General features: G+C 38.4%; 1 protein-coding gene and 1 long non-coding RNA gene across 14 annotated transcripts in view; both read right to left on the bottom strand.

The window, feature by feature from the left end:
- CTNND2 (catenin delta 2) overlaps window positions 1-17916 on the bottom strand; it is a 944995-nt gene that overhangs the window by 504978 nt on the left and 422101 nt on the right. The window lies entirely within an intron of this gene.
- LOC116552126 lies at window positions 323-17142 on the bottom strand. The gene is made up of 2 exons (XR_004269235.1): window positions 17098-17142; window positions 323-3632 (listed from the first exon to the last, which is right to left on the bottom strand). It is a non-coding gene; the product is annotated as an uncharacterized LOC116552126 (long non-coding RNA).

The raw sequence follows: 17916 nt of genomic DNA, 5'->3' as shown, positions 1-17916 counted from the left end.
AACCTCCCACCTCAGCCTCCCAAGTAGCTGGGACTACAGGCACATACCACCTGCCTGGCTAATTTTTAAATTCTTTGTAGAGACAGGGGCTTGCTCTGTTGCCCCAGCTAGTCTTGAAATTCTAGCCTCAAGTGGCCCTCTTGCCCTGGCCTTCCAAAGCACATAAAACCATTTGTAAACACAAGAAACTGTTCCATTCACCTGAAAGGTAGTTCATTTAAAATGGCTACTCATCACCACTGAGGTCTCAGCCTTTTTTTCAGTATCCTGGGACTTATCTGTCAGTTTACTAGTAAATTCGTTCGTAACCAGTTTCTTCAAAAAAGAAATGAAAAATATACTAATGTCTTCCAAATTCTATAATCAAATCAACACTAGACTATGATATATAACAGAGAAACATCAAAAAACTGAACTGTTAATGAAAAACTAATAACAAGAAAATTTAATCTCATTTCTCTTCCTTTTATAAAAAGTTAAATATTATCAGGAATCCTCTTCCATTCCATTTTAAGTAGTTTAAGAAATCATGTCTCTAAAAATGACAATCAAACAATTATCAAGTGGAGAGCATACTTCTCCTCAGACTCCTGAGATAACGACAAGATGACATTTCCAAGGCCCACATTAGTGGGGGTTCTGCAGGATCATCAATGGAAAGTCACTGATGCCACCTCATGTCTTTATCCTCTTGAGTCACTTTCAGCACAGAAAGGCAAAATGCTGCTGCATTTATTGAAGCACCAGGGCCCTCAAACCTGGGGGTACTTTCAGAGAAGTCAGTCAATCACCTAATACTGCTTGTTACAAACAGAAATGATCACATCACAGAGCGGGACAAAGAAAGGCTCTAAGTATTATCAGCTGAAGACCAGAACATCCACAGCCACATAGTAAAGGCAAGCTCCAGAAAACTCTCCACCCTTATAGATGCCCATTCAAGACTTTCTCAACATAATTTTTTTTTCTTAGAGAATTTTAAATACTCAAGTCTTTTTCCTTCCTTCTATAAACCTTTTCAAATGCTTCATTTTCATCTTGAAACCCATTATGGTAGACTTTTCCGTCCTTTCATCACCTGCCCGAATTGAATCAGGGGTTAAGTGCTATTAACTCCATTGCTTTGCACCTTGCCTCCTGTCTCCTATTCAGTCTCACTGCTGTCATCTTAGTTCAAACCCTTGACCTTGCCTTCTCTGCCTGGTCTGAGCATTCACAGACTACTGGAGTGCATATCTTATGAGTCTCCAGACACAAACATATTCTAAATTGCTTAGTATAGCATATAATAATTTTGTGTCATATAACTCCATCTTTCCCCCTCCTTCTTTATTAAGTAGACTACATTTTTAAGATAGTTTCAGATTTATAGAAAAATTGAGAAGATAGTACATTGAGTTTTGATTGTACCTTACCCAGTTAAACCCCTATTATAAACATCTTATATTAATATGGTTTATTTGTCACAATTATTCAGTCAGGACTGGAATATGATCATTGACTAAAGTCCTTGGTTTACTTAGATTTCCTTCATTTGTAATCTCATGTTCTTTTTCTGTCCCAGGATCCCCTGAAGGATTCCATATTCCATTCAGCCATCCTGTCTCCTTAGGCTCTCCTCAACTTTAACAGTTCCTCAAGCTTTCCTTATTTTCAATGACCCTGATGGTTTTGATGAGTACTGGCCAAATGTTTTGTAGAATGTCCCACTATTGGAATTCATCTGAGGTTTTTCTCATGATTAAACTGGGACGACAGGATTTGGAGAAGAAGACCACAGAAGTGAAGTAAGATTTTCATCACAATATGGGCACAGCTGGGTTTCAATCAAGATGTCTAAGTTTCTAAGTCTTTTTATTTTAACTATTATTTGATACAAAGTCCATAATTTTAATGCATTTTTTATCTTTTTAGTTTTTAATTTTCTTGTTATATATACAGATTTTCTAGTCTAACAAATGAAGGTAAACAGATTTGAATGTTTTTCTTCTAAATTAAAAGTGTTTCTTCAATTTTGTTTCTTTAACAAGGGGAAATGAGGACTGATTATACTCAGAATACACTGTTTCCTATTTTAAAAAATCACAGTCGGTGATGTTATCAACGTTGGTAAATAACACATTCCCGTAAGAGAATAATGGTTTTGATAAAAGTATTTACCGACATTGAATGCTAAACAAATCAAGAGCACGTGCTACTGATTAGTGTGTCCTCTCTATCTGACAGGCACATATTGACCATGACTTTCAAAAGCTCAGGAAGTTCATTCTATAAAGGCCAAAAACTGATCCACTAAATATCATGCCAAATCATTCTGAGAAAAATTGATACTGAAGCTTGCTGTCCTTGTCAAGACTTAATTTCCAAGTAGGAGTTACCGATGGCAAGAAGAATAAATATCACTCTCAAGAAGAATAGGAATTAGGTTTAATATGGCATTAATTCCCAAAGAGAAGCCAAAAAGAACTTGAATTTGGTACTTTTAAAATATTACTACTGTTAAGGTGAATAAATCTATGTCTGTTTTCATTTTATGTGTAATAAAAGCTGGCAAAACTTCTTGTCCCCCCGTTACCATATATAGAACAATTCAGCCTTTAATTTATTTTCAGAAGCGAACACTGTCATATTCAAAGGTATCCTTATAAACAGTTTAATTGCTTGCCTTTAAAATTAAGTATTGAAGAATCAAGTGGTGTCACTGTGCGAGCTTTTCATTTTATATAAATGCTTGTTCATCCTATTGTAAAAAATTTTGGGGGGAGATCCTCATTTAATCCTTATAACTGTTGGACAACTTTACACATAACAGAATCTCAACTATTGTAAATTCTTCTTTTGTAGCCAATGAGATAATCACAAATATCTTTCAATAAAACTATTTCATGCTTTCCCATAACTTTGTATAATATTCCTGACATCAGTCCCATATAGATCTGATTTTATCATTTTACTTTTACAATTGAAAGAAAATTTTATTAATCTTGTCCTAAAATCTTTTCTTTTCACCCATTGATTTTTCCAGACAAACTTCAGATAATTTGTCTTCCCTAGATTCTTGCCTCATCTTTAACAAATTGTCTTTAAATTTGAATTTTACTCAGCCTATAAGTGTATTTGGAGAGAACTTGCATCTTTTCAATATTCAGTATTTACATTTTTATCTTTTTACTGAGTTCTGTAAGTTTCTGCATTTCAGTCTTAGGAAAATGTGGTTGAAATAACTTCTAAGAATGTTATAGTCTTGAGATCTTTGCACTGTTAAGTTCTTAGAGCTTATATCATTAAACTTTCTAACAGGTTCCTATGCAAAGTTAGAACTGATATTGATTTTTATATTACAATATATTTTCTAATTTGAAAAAGATGTACATATGAAAGTATTAGACTGACCAGCAATTATGTGACATCAAGTTCAGCACAGAGAGTGAAATGGATACAACCCAAATGTTTCCTAGTGTCGTCTAAGAGGAGAGACCTTTAATGATTAAATTTGAGCAGCATCACCTGTCTTCAAAAAACTAGCTGGGCATGGTGGCTCATGCCTGTAGCCCTAGCTCATGAGTCTGAGGCAAGGGAATAGCTTGAATCTCGAGGCAGAGGTTGCAGTGAGCCAAGATGGCACCACTGCACTCCAGCCTGGGTGACAAAGAGAAACTCCATGTCAAAATAAAAAAGAAAAAAAAATTAGTGGCAGGCCCAAATATTCTGTAGAAAATGCAAATTGGGTTGGCAGTCCTCAAGAGCTAAAGTAATGGAATTCATTTTACAAAAAGAACCTTTGACTATAAAACTTAAGGAGAATGGATGACAGTTACACTCTCCAAGATTTTATGGCACCCAGCGGAAGAAAACCAATTGGGAGGGGGGAGAGATAAAATGCATAATCAATAAGATGCAAGTGTGGCTAGCAGCATCTTCTGGCCCACTCCTGGCATTCAATGTCCGTGTTGTTTATTATAAGTATTAGGCTTTCCTTAGGCCAAATGATAAAGACATAAACAACACATGGCATCCAAGGGCATCCAGTCAGCTGAGAAGGGGACACTGAGTGAGAAGCAGATACTGAATTTTAGAGGGCGCAGCATCGTCAATGGCTTCCAGAGGAATAAAAAAGGCCTAAGCAGGTTTGCTCTCACTGCTGTTGAGAAGTCACTGAAACACTCAACTTATACAACTACAGGAAATGGCTCCACCACCATTCCCAGAAAAAATGTTCATATCAAGGAAAAGTTAAAAACCTGCTCTAGAACACATTAAAAGCAGGACACAGCAGGTGTGTTCACAGGCAAAGCACTACAAACAGACCAACAGGTGAGTCAGGAACTGAGGAGAAAGTTAGCAAGGCACCACTGGAAATACTAGGATAGGATCTGAGATCAGAGTATCAAAGAAGAGCTTCTGTAGGACTCTTGCTATTACAATGGGAATGCCAGGCCTAACTTGCAATGTACAAAGAAGTTGTATGGGTCTTAATTAAACAAAGTGATGAATTTGAACACACTCCTTCCTCTCGAATATTTTTAAGCTTCCGCATGACCCTGTGATGAAGTTTGGCTGGGATTTAAAGGACTCTTTCTTCCTTAAAAAGCAGTAATCGAGAGCCTGAAGGATGGCATCTATGCTGTTTGGAAGGGAGGGTCTACAAGAGGAATACCTGTATACGATCACTACTTAATTTACTTTGAAATTTATCTGGAGAAAAACCCTCAACCCTTTTAACCAAAGATTTTGCATTCTGCCCATGTGAGATTAGCAAAAAGAATCCAATGTGGTTTATATGATTAAAACTTCATATAATTATCTACGTAGACAGTAATTATTTATTTATTTACTTAACAATTTAATTGTTCGTCCCAATTCCATACACTGGACAAGGCACTGTGACACCTCCCAAGTCTCCCAAAATAAGCAAGGCTTAGCAAACATCTTCCACTATAGTTAGGGGCAACAGAAAAGCACTTAAATATTGTAATACAAAAACAATATTTTTAAAATAACAGTAAGAATCAAGTAAGTATCATTTAAAAATGAGACTATGAGAGCCCAGAGAAAAGAGACAATAGTAGCTGATTGGAGAAGAGAGAAGCAAACAAGCACCTAAGAGAAGGAGCTGGGACTCTGGCATTATACACTGGGCAGCTTTCAAAAGGCAGAAGGAACTGGGGTTTTCTTTAAGGGAAAATCAGAAGGAAAGAACCAAGACAGAAGACACCATCGCAGTTGTCTCCTTAGGGACAGCAACAGCCATTTTTTCCTTGAAGCATGACAGTGAATACTGGATGGGAAAAAATAAATTTTTCTCTGATGAAATATGAAATACTTTTGAGAACTATGATAACTGAAATTTCTCAGGCTTGATGTCATTATATGCATTCAAACTGAGCCCCTTAGATTGAGTCCCATTAGCACAGCAAGTTGCCTCTTGCTATTTTGCAGTGCTTGTCATCATTATTACCAATTACTTTCCATGGTGCCCTTGAGGTTCTAAGCACCCGCCTTGTGTACACCTGCCTTTCACTGGTTCACTGGGCTAGAGCCACACTTCTGTGACACCTGATGGTCACCCATTTTCACATCTGCCCCGCAAAGCTGAGGTGTAATCAGCAGAACTGTGCTGCCTCTGCAGAGATAATCTTCTGAACGACCAATCAGACTTCTCTAGAAAGTCCTTTTAGCTGGAGGTTATAAGTCAAGCATGTCTCGGGTATTATCGCTGTTCCCTCCATACTGCAGGCAAGTCAATTTGACTCACGAGCTTTATTTCACATTCATAGCCCGTGAGCTGCACTGAATATTCGCAGAAAGTGAGAGAAATTAGAATTGATGACAGTTGTTTTTTGCCAGCAAGATCCAGGGGCTAAATGACTTGTGGAAGCTTGCTCCAGTAGCCAGGTTGCTAGACATTTAATTCAGGATTCTGGATACTCAAGGAGCAGTTGGTAGCTAAATTTTTTTCCCTTTTATTCACCCAACTCCTTAAAGGGAACCATTAATGGCATAAGAGTTAAAAATTTCTAGTATGCCATTCTCAATAAGTTTGGGATCAACAGCATTTATTATGTACCTAATTTGAGTGTGCAAAACACTTCATTAGACTCTTGCTCTCAAGACAACTTAGGGAAGTCACACATATAGAGTGAACTCTAATCAAGACAAAAGGAATGTCCAAACTTGGATGTGCTGATTGCCCAGTGTTAGTGAGGCGAATGGTAAACTCAAGGCACTTACGTCAACTTGGTTTAAGATCAGGGTGCAGTTCTCAAAGACAGTAAGCTGACGTGAGAATGCAGAGACTGAAACCTTTATTAGCCACTTTTTATATTTAAATATAGGGTAACTTTAGACATGTTATGCCCTATACCCACACAAAGAAAGAAATAGATGGCTTCATGGTGCTAAACCTGGATGGACTCAAAGCAGGTGATTCTGGAAACTAATTTACTAGTTTTGTTTTGCTGTTTTTTTGTTTTTGTTTTTGAGACTGGATCTCACGCCATAACCCAGGCTGCAGCGTGTGGCACCATCATGGCTCACTGCTGCCTTGACCTCTCCAGGCTCAGGCGATCCTCCCACCTTAGCCTCCTGAGTAGCTGGGACTACAGGTGTGCATCACCATGCCCGGCTACTTTTACTTTTTTTTGTTCTTTTTTTTTTTTTTTCTTTTTTTTTTTGTAGAGATGGAGTTTTACCACACTGCCCTGGCTGGTCTGGAACTCCTTGGCTCAAGGTATCCACCCACCTAGGCCTACCAAATACTGGGATTACATGCATGAACCACTGCACCCAGGCAGGACTGATTAACTTGGAAAACTCATTCAGAACTTGTAACTTTATCAGTGGACTTACATTAATAATGACTTCAGAACCTCAGAGTGTCTTTATATTCCCACTGAACCATTCTGTGTTCACCTATTATTACCAATGAGGGGTATTACTTGGACAATTTACCAGGTGCCAGGCAACATGCTAGGTGAGTTACATGCACAATTTCACTCAAGCTTCTCAGTAACAATGCAAGATAGGTATTATTTTCACATTTTTAGATGAGGAAATGGGGGTCCAGATGGCTTAGAAAACTTTTCAGTGATTCTATGGCAGTGAACACAAACCTGGCTGATTCCATGTTACCTTTACATATTAAAAACTCCATACACTCACACACCTAACAATCTTTCCCAAGCAATCAGCTTCCCACGTTTCCCTTGCAGTAATAATAATATCGATTTACTATTCAGTATGGAAATATGCTCAGAAAAAAATTATTTCTGGATAGAGTAGAAATTATGTACTAACTGTACATGATTATTGTTAAAATAAAATTAATATATAGCCCCAAACACTTTAAAAATGTAAAGTGCTACATAAATGCAAAGTATTTTAAGACTCCTTATAAAAAATAATACTTGACTGTTGCGTACTACTGAAATCACAGTTGTGGGATTAAAGTGATTTTTTTGCTTCCCATTTCCCTCTAGTTTATTTGTAATATTGTACAGAAAGGGAGTAGGTCTCTGTTATCTTTGAATCACCTGAAGTAACCCCCGCCTTTTTATATAAAGATCCCATTTTAACATAAAAAATTGGGGATTCACAGTTAAGAACATTGACAAAGAAAACAACAGGCTCTCCGTCACGTTTTTTGGAGTTAACTGGAATAGGTGGAACGTCAAGAAGAATGAGATTGTGTTGAATGACTATTTTGTGGATTCAGTTCCATAGCCTTACAGGCAGATCTTTTATAGCTCACTGTTTTTATCAGCAGGTCATGATTTATCCCACAATTACCATGACAATTAACTTCCATGAACCATTTATTATTAACTCTGAATTCTACAGGGCCTATTCTTAGAAAAGCAAGTTTTTTTGGTTCGTTTTTGTTTTTTTAACAGCCATATGATGGCAATCTTGGACAGAGCAGATGTATACCTGTTAGGGAGACTCAAGCCAAGGAAAAATGTTTATGAATACACATTGCCTATCGTTTTCTTTTAACAGCTAGGATCCTGTTCTGTCGCCCAGGTTGAAGTGCTTGATCGTGGCTCACTGTAATCTCAAACTCCTGGGCTCAAGTGATCCTCCCACCTCAGCTGCCTGAGTAGCCGGAACTACCACAACACCTTGCTAATTTTTAAATTGCTTTTTGTAGACACAGGGTTTCACTATGTTGCCCAGACAGTTCTTGAACTCCTGGGCTGAAGCAATCCTCCTGACTCAAACTCCAAAAGTGCTATTTGACACTGCATTAGGCCCATCTTACCCATCTTGAATCTACCACAAAACCACTCTTTAAAAATGTGTCCTTTTGCATGGTTACAAGCATCTATGAGGGATTCCTTTTCATGAGGTCATGGCACTCATGCTTCTTACAAAAGCTGGGGTAGTAAAGAAGGTAACATTGGCATGAATATCGAACCAATGAAAATTATCTCCTGTACTGTCTATCTGATTTTTAGAGATTTAAGATCAAACAAGCTAACAAATATGGTTGATATCAAACAGTGAGAAGTTGTTGGAAGTCATCCAGCTTTGGGCTATAGAGTTTAAACTCAAATTCACTCAGCCAAAAGCAACACCACCACCACCAACAACAACAACATGACTTTGGAAAAAATTGTTTGTTGTTAATCAGTCCACTGGAATTATTTTTCATTATTTACTAATACTAGACCCTCACTCTAGACTTCTCTCATAGATATGCATGGATGGATGCATGTGTGTGTGCATATTTTTTCTTCTATTTTATAGGAGGCTGCAATTTATTTTAAATTTCTCCAACTTTATTTTATCAATTTGTATTCATTTTATCATGGGCCCACTGCTTTTGCTGTGCTTGGAGGACCTATGAATTTGATATCTATTTTTCCAGAGCAGTTTTGATAACACAGCTGATGGGATGTAAAATCCTGCAGTTTACCCATGGCTCTGAAATTGCTCACGTCCCTTGCGCTTTCATAAACTACTTTCATTTCCTGCATGAGATCTGTGAAATCTGGCAGTGTGGCTCTTAGGTAGGAATTGCTGGAGTGCTGGCTTTTCAGCCTTTTAAGCACCGTATCTTTGGAGCACTCTGTCACAACACATCATACCAGCCACATCTGTTCATTTATTTCAACCAGAGAAAACAGCTTTTCTTTTAAGATCTTCTTAAATCATGCATATTGATGCTTAACTATTTTCCCAAAGGTAGATGCCATTGTCCCCTTGGCAGGCTGAACTTATCGGTGACCTATAATAATTATGCTTTTTATTTTGGTCTTGTGAAATCTGCACTGGTCTTTAAGTATGCTAGCTCCTGAAAGCAATGTTAGTCATCACCAATGTAATTAATTTTGAACTTGGAACTGCTTCACCCTATCTGGTAAATTTAAATCTGAATATAAAGAAATGCATCAATTATTAGATAGGTTAAGAGACATGAGATGGTCACTGTATATCCCAAGTTTACTTCATTAAAATTACACTGTTTTCAAAAAAAAATTTAACAATAGCAACATTTAGATTAAACACCAGAAAGGAAAACATACTTGAACTTAAAAAAAAATTAGGTTTGATGTACATGTGCAGGTTTCCTATATAGGTAAACTCATGCTTTGGGGTTTGCTGTTCAGACTATTTTGTTACCCAGGTATTAAGACCAGTACCCATTACTTATTTTTCCTGATCATCTACCGCCTCCCACCCTTCACCCTTAAGGGTGTCCCAGTATCTCTTTTTTCCCCTCTCATGCCCCTGTGTTCTCATCATTTAGCTCCCACTTATAAATGAACATATGTGGTAATTGGTTTTCTGTTCCTGTTTTAGTTTGTTAAGGATGATGGTCTCCAGCTCCATCCATGTTCTGGCAAAGGACATGATCTCATTCTTTTTTATGGCTTTGTAGTATTCCACGGTATGTTTGTACCACATTTTCTTTACCCAATGTACCTTTGATGGGCATTTAGGTTGATTACTTGTCTTTGCTATTGTGAACAGTGCTGCAATGAACATACACATGCATATGTCTTTATGATAGAACAATTTATATTCCTTTGGGTATATGCCCAGTCATGAGATTGCTGCATCGAATGGTAGTTCTACTCTTAGCTCTTTGATGAATTGCCACACTGCTTTCCACAATGGCTGAACTAATTTATACTCCCGCCAACAGAGTACAAACATTCCCATTTCTCTGCAACCTTACTAGAATATGTTATTTTTTGATTTTTTAATCATAGCTATTCTGACTGGTGTGAGCTGGTATCTCATTGTGGTTTGGATTTGCATTGCTCTAAAGATCAGTGATACTTAGCTTCTTTTCATATGATTTGTTGGCTGTATGTATGTCTTCTTTTGAAAAGTGTTCATGTCCTTTGCCCAATTTTTAATGTTTTTTTCCTTATAAATTGGTTTAAGTTCCTTTAGATTTTGAATATTAGATCTTTGTCAAATGCATAGTTTGGAGATACTTTCTCCCATTCTGTAGGTTGTCTGTTTACTCTGTTATAGTGTCTTCTGCTGTGCAGAAGCTCTTAAGTTTAATTAGATCCCATTTGCTTTGCTTTTGTCGTGATTGCTTTTAGAGTCTTCATCATGAAGTCTTGCCAGTTCCTATGTCCAGAATGGTATTGCCTATGTTGTCTTCCAGGGATTTTATAGCTTGGGGTTTTACATTTAAGTATTTAATCCATCTCGAGTTGATGTTTGCATGTGGTGTAAGGAAGGGGTCCAGATTCAATCTTCTGCATATGGCTAGCCAGTATCCCAGCACCATTTATCGAAGAGAGAGTGCCTTCCCCAATCCTTGTTTTTGTCAGCTTTCATGTTTGAGCTTTTAATTCACCAATGCCACTTGGAGCAGCCTTGGGTAATCACCTCTTCATGACTGAAGATTTTCAGCAGTAAAACACAGACTGCATTAAGTTTGTATCTCCTTGTGTGATCATTTTAAGTAGCTCATTAAGGGACATTCTTCTCCCACATGCTGCTCCCATGATGTAAGTTAGGTGCTTCAAGAAGAACACAGTTAACTCCCCTCAAACTCCCAGTGCATTCTTTTCTAAGACTGATTCAGTAATAGCTCTCTGTTCTAATGAAATTACTTTGACATGTTTCTGTTACCTAACTCCCCCCACCAAATGTGCTTGTTCTATGATTTGAAAATATTTGTGTGTGTGTGTGTGTGTATAAGGGTATATAATTAGAGGTTGTAATAGAAGTTTTCTTTCCGAAGAAAAAGAGTTGCACAGAGCCCCAGGCAGGTAAGTGCAGTGTCTAGAAGGCAGGTAGAAAAAAGTGTTGATGTCAGGTGAGCTGCACATGCTGGATGTGAAAGGCGGGGAACCACCTTGTGCTGTTTCTTTCCAAGTCTTACTATGGAAAATTAGTGTAGAGGTAGTCACCCAAGAGTGCCTTGCCAAGCCCTGCTGGGGAGCTTGGGACAAAAGGGAAACTGGATTCCTATATGCACTAATTAAAGCACACACTGATATTTTGAACCAACTGGAAAAAGTTAAAAAAGAAGAAAGCTCTACAATCAAAAAGCATGACTAATAAAGCCCTATGTAGCCTAAGCTCTCCAAATGCTATCATCAGCCTTCATACACCCATTCGCAGGGGACTCATGGCCAATTGTAAATGACACAAGAACAAAAAGATGCACAATAATGTGGGATCATAAAACACACACACGGATGCCTATCTTTATTTAAAAATTTGATATCTTGCTCCTCACGCATTGTTTTCGTGAATTTTCACTTTTGTAAATATTCCCTAAAAATATGACTTGATGGATTCTGATTTTTGGTTCCCACTTAAGTCTTGCACCTTTGACAAATTCCTTACCAGTGGCACCCTAATCCTGGCTCTATCAGCCAGCATTTTAAAAATAGTAACAATAAAATAAAAAAGGATTCTCAGCTTAGGCAACAAGGTGAAACCAGTCTCTACAAAAAATTAGCTGGGTGTGGTGGCACATGCCTGCAGAAGGCAGAGGTGGGAGGATCACTTGAGCCCAGAAGGTCAAGGTTGCAGTGAACCAAGATCATGTCACTGGACTCCAGCCTGGCCAACAGAGTAGGCCCTGTCGAGAGGGAGACAGGGAGAGAGAGAGGGAGAACACTTGAAAGGAATTATCTGGGTGCCTCACACACAAAAGAAGGTTGAGTATTATTTATTTGTAATAGTCATATTTGTGTGAACTGGGTTGAGAAAGAAAATTGATTCCTGTCTGTAGGTGAAAAACAGAAAGAGACAGTTAATGGCCCAGGGAGTCCAAAATCAGACATAGGAATCGGCAACACAGGCAGCCTATGTAGGCCCCACAAGGTCCCATTTGAGAATTTGTTAATTATGCTGCTTCTTTCTTAATTCCTTTGCACAGTCTTTTGCAAAGAACAGCACACAGCCTTGGTTTGGAGGAAAGTGCCTGATTTTCTGCTACTGTCTCTCTGAGTTTCAGACTCACACCTTCGCACAAGTTCAAAAGGTATTCTAAAGTCTGACTCTCTCCCATCACTGAAGCTGGACTCATACATGAAGTTGATTATGCCCTGGCCTCCACGGCACGTGCTTGTTTAGCAGGAATCAGTGCTTCGCAGTTTGCCAGGGTCCTTCCTAAGCACACGGCTATTCATGGCATCTTTCTGGCCGCTCCCCAGCCTGGAAGTTTTACATCTCCGATAAATGATGTGTCTATGGATAGGAATCTGGATAGTGAAGTCTCCTGGTGAAATGCCCTCCACCACCTACATGTACAAAATGAATGACAAATATTCTTCCCCAGGAATAACCAGGATTCAATGAAGAGAGGTCTTCCTGAATATATTAGTATATTCAGTCATTGAACGAAGAATTACTGAATGCCCTTTATGTGCAGACAGTGTTCTAGGTGCTGGGAATGACGTAGTGAATAAAAATATCAAAAATCGTCATTCTCAAGGCACTAGCATTCCAGTGAGGAACGCTGCCAGTAAGCAGACGCCTGGGAAGGACACAGGGCACGTCACAGAGCAGCCTGCTAGAAAGAAGAAGTGGGAAGGGTGGTAGAGAGGGCTGGGAGGAGGGGAATATGGTTGTAACTTGGTTGTGGTAAAACACTGTCTCCCTGAGAAGCAGACATTTAAACAGAGACCTGAAGGACAGGGAGTGAGTAGAGAACCAGGGGAGTGTTCTGGCAAATGAGAAGTCTCCGATGCTGGAATTTGGCTGGAAGATTTGGTATCAGTGATGAGACCAAGTTGCTGGTGCAGAACCAGGGTGCAAAGCAGGAAGTGCGGGGAGGGGGCAGTGGGCACGGAGTAGGTAGGAGAGGGTCAGCAGGCAAGGGGGAGGAGAAAGAAGACTGCAGGTATGGAGCCTTTGGGACACTCAGAGGAACTGGGCTTTTCTCTGAAATGGAAAACCACAGAGAGGCACTGGTCAGAGCAGTAAAATGGCTTTAGTTTACATTGACAGCCTCCTCCTGGCTGCTATTGCGATGATTTTGCCCTTGTCAAAGGTAGAAGTGGATGAAGGACAATGGTGGTGGCTGCAGAGGAGGTAGAAGGAACTGACTGAATTCTGGGTAATTTTTGATGTCAGAGCCAATTGGGTGGATGAATTGAACACATGTGATAACAGGTGACAGTCAAAGATAAGACCTGATTTTCACACCTGAGCACCTGGAAGCATGGAATTACCAATTCCTGGAGAAGACCACCCAGGAAGAGTGGATTGGCAGTGGGTGAGGTTATATTTTTCTGTAAGGATTGTGAGCTGTGAGACTTCAGAGTAGCCACATGAGTTGGGTGCTGGATAGGACCGTGGAGCTCAAGGGAGAACTGTGGGCTACACATTAGGCAGCTGGCAAGAACAGATGACATTTAAAGTTAGAGTGGACCCAACTGGCAGACCTGTTTCACATTGTTGCCCAGTGTTTTAAAAGAAGAGATTTGTGTACCTTTCAGTGGAGCATATGACCTCCAATTGTCTACATGGCCGTCAATCTCTTTTGCTTTATTCCTATCCTACTTTACTCACTGTGAAGCCTGCAGTCTTGTAAGCTCCTCGAGAGTAAGGGTCTTGAACTTCATGGTTCAGTGATGCATGTTTTTGGCACCACATCTGTTCTCAGAAAGTGACAAATGAATGAATGATTTCTGGAACAGAAAATGCAGTGTGCTCAACAAAGATTAAAGGAAACTCAACTCCCAGGAGTCTACTGGAAGATTGGAAAGCAAGGCAGGAAACAGATTCAGAAGAAAGAAATGTACCAGAATAATCCTTTTACCTCCAGGCAGACCCAAGGGATGGAAAACTGGATAGGGATATACAAGTGATTCAGGAGGGAGAATTTGAGAATGACAACTGAAAGCAGGCATAGACATAGATATTAGAATCAGTCCAAGTCAACAGAGCGGCACAGATTTGTTGGCATTACCAGCTGGCTTCCCCCAGCCAGGCTTTCCAGTTGCACACCCTCAAGGTTCTAGTAGCCCAATTGAGGACCACTCCACATTCCACAGATGAATGAGGTTCTTTCATGTGTTCTTCATTTTGAGCTCTTCTCCAGTACCTTTCTGTCCACTTCAGCCCATGGACTCTGACTCAATATTCAACAATCTAGTTAAGTGTTCTGCTTCTGCAACATCGCCTCCCAACATCACATCGTACAAATGTAGAGTCTCATGTTACACACAGTTGAATTTGGCTTCCAATCTGCCCTCTGGCTTACACAGCACTAGGACAAAGCCTAGGTAACAGCAAGTAAATGTGGATTGTATTTGATGTAACACAGGACCTGAAAACAGAGGACTCACAAATAAGAAAGGGTCGTTCTGTTGCATAAATGTGCTGCATCCAAATATCCCTTTAGATACAGCACATTTCTGTACTAAGAAAAAAATTTACGTTTACTAAGTGTTTACATTTATGGACTAAGAAAGGTGGCATCTATATCCTGTAGGAAGCAGTCCATGGATCCCAAATATGTCCCCTTATATGCCCAAGACAACTATGTCTTCATAGTTATCAATTAAAATGCTACATATTACATTCCATTACTTTAGAATATATAATAGAATATAAAGGATGGCAGAAAGCTTCCATATCCATCATATGGAGCAAGTATGAACTCATTCGACCATAAAATTACCCTATTGATGAAAAGAAAAGCAAAGATTCTACGTAAAATAGCAAATAAGACAGAAGAGCTCAGTGTGTGCTGCAGGAATGTCCATAAAGTTGGCAATCTTGACCTTCATAAAAGGCAGCCATCTTGTCCTGGAAGGCCTGCCAAAACTTTCTAAAAGAGGTGAAAGGATGAAAAATGTAAACCCCTCACTACTTATTTACACTTGATTACCTCATATACCAGGGGAAATCTGAAGAATCAAGTGAAAAAATCTTCAAGAACCGTTTTTCAAAAAAAAAAAAAAAAATTGCAGCCTAATGGCAGGGTACATAATATATACTCAAAATCAAGTTTTTCTTTAAACTGGTAAAAAAAATGTACAATATTATTGGGGGGGAAATCACAGTAGCATCAAATATTACAATATGTCTACAATAGATTTAAAAGAAAAGGTGAAAGAAACACAAAAATAAAGTGCAGAATTGTTATTGAAAAAGGGAACACTAAAGGAAAACGTTTCATGCAATTGGAGGGAAATTACGTTTCTAGATGGGAACACAGTATTTTCTAAATGCCACTTCTTAAAAGTGTGCGTGTGCGTGTGTGTGTGTGTGTCTGTGTAAATCCCCCCAAAATGTCTATTTCTTTTTCTACTTGAAAATTCAGTTCTAAATTAATCTGAAAGAGTATCTGAAGAAAACCAGTAAACTTATTTTTTAAAAAGAAAAATCAGCTATCAAAATAAACTCTAAAATAATAACTCAAATGGCTTGTTAGTACAGACAAACACAAATATATCAATGGATCACAAGGTGTCCAGATAAACTCATAGGCGTATGAGAGCTCAGTAAAAAACATTATTTAGTAAACAATAATATTTAACAGATGATAAGTGTTAGGAAAATTGTGTGCTCATTTTGGAAAATATGGGTCTCTCTCTCATATGATATTATAAACATATTCCAGCAAGATCAACATATTTGGGAGAAACAAAGCCAAAACAAGAAAACGAAAAGCTATGAAAGCAGTTAAAACGTGTAAGTCCATTATTTTTATTTTATAATCGTTCACTGTAAAAGTCTTTCGAAACAAGATGCAAAAGGCAAAAGTTATAAAGAAGAGTAAATCAAATTACAATTTCGGTAAGTCCAAAGATATCATAAACAACTTAAAGTACAAAAGGAGACTGAACAATTTTTGCAAAGTATATAATTGATGAAGAGTTGATTTTAAAATAGTATAATTAGAGGCTCTATAAATAAAGAAGAATAAAACACTCAATTTTAAAAAATGGCCGCAATGTATAAGCAGGCAACTCACTAAAGGAGAATTAATACAAATTGCTAAGGGATGGAAGATATCAGCCTCCATTTCAGAATGACCAGGGGAATGCACATTTATATGAGAATGAGATCACACTAGGTGATAATATCCAGTGTTCATCTGCGTGGAGGCTGGGGTGTGGTCTTCTCACTTACAACACTGGTTCAAGTTGGCAGAACCTTTCAGAAAATCAATTTGCCAGTAGCTACTGAAACGGAAAGTGTATAATCTTCCCCCCCTAAAATTCCTATCCAGGAAGGAAGAATGAAAGTAGGAAGAAGGAAGGAAGAAACGAAAGAAGGACAGTGGAGGGAGAAACAGGGGTAAGGAGGGAACTCAGAAGGAAGGGCAGAGAAGATGGGAGAGAAAAAGAGGGAGGAAGAAGGAGAAAAACGAGAGTCTGAGAAAAAAGAAATTCAAAAATCATCACTAGCCTGGGGGCAATGGCTCACACCTGTGATCCCAGCACTTTGTGAGGCCAAGGCGGGAAGATGACGTGGTGAGGAATTCAAGACCAGCCTGGCCAAAATGGTGAAACCTCATCTCTACTAAAAATACAAAAATTAGCTGGGCATAGTGGTGCATGCCTGTAATCCCAGCTACTCTGGAGGCTGAGGCAGATGAATTGCTTGAACTGGGACCTGGGAGATGGCGGTTGCAGTGAGCAGAGATTGTGCCACCACTGTACTCCAGCCTGGGCTACAGAGCAAGACTCTGTCTCAAAAAAAAAAAAAAAAAAATCACTAGTTTATCTTTAGTGACCATGAACCTAAATAGTCTTCATAGTATGATTACAATTTGAAGCTATCTTTCTTAATTTCTAATTTAGGAAAATCTTACCAAGACTGTATATCAAATAATTCAAAATTGATAATATAAATTATCATCTGCTAAGTAGCTATGTTTTATCCTAGTTGTTGCTTCTGAATAGCTTGAAATATAGTTTATAATACGCTAGTTTATTTGAAAGCAGCTCACATATACAGTAATAACCCAAAGCTTTAGACATATGCAAAAGTGCTTAGTTTAATGTCTGTACTTATGTTCACATAAAAAGTTTTTTTACGTGGTTCACTGAAAATGAACCAAGTAAAAAATGAAACGAGTTAAACATTTTTATTCACTTCTGTATTAGAAAGATTTTATTTTCTTTGCTGAAACCTCCATGACCAAATACTAAATAGAAGATATAAATGATCATGTCAGAACTAATTGTAAATAGATCAACTAAGGCAAAACTTTTATTTTTATTTCTTTTATTTAAATTCCTTCTTACTATACTATTAGTTTCTACTTAATAAAATGCAAAACGAGGTTACCCTTGCCTGTTCTGAACCTTAGAGTCTTCTTAATAATACACACACACACACACACACACACACACACACACAGACACATAGCGGTTTTTCAAACAACGGAAATTCTTGGTGTCATGTTCTCCTTTACCTCCAGAAACATACTATCATTTTTACTATCATTTAAAAATCTGGCCATATGGCCAT

Source organism: Sapajus apella, unplaced genomic scaffold (genome assembly GCF_009761245.1).
Source record: "Sapajus apella isolate SASKATOON/1434 unplaced genomic scaffold, GSC_monkey_1.0 scaffold11, whole genome shotgun sequence".
NCBI lineage: Eukaryota > Metazoa > Chordata > Mammalia > Primates > Cebidae > Sapajus > Sapajus apella.
The sequence above is the reverse complement of the archived record's forward strand: the minus strand, read 5'-3'. Positions and strand labels throughout refer to the sequence as shown.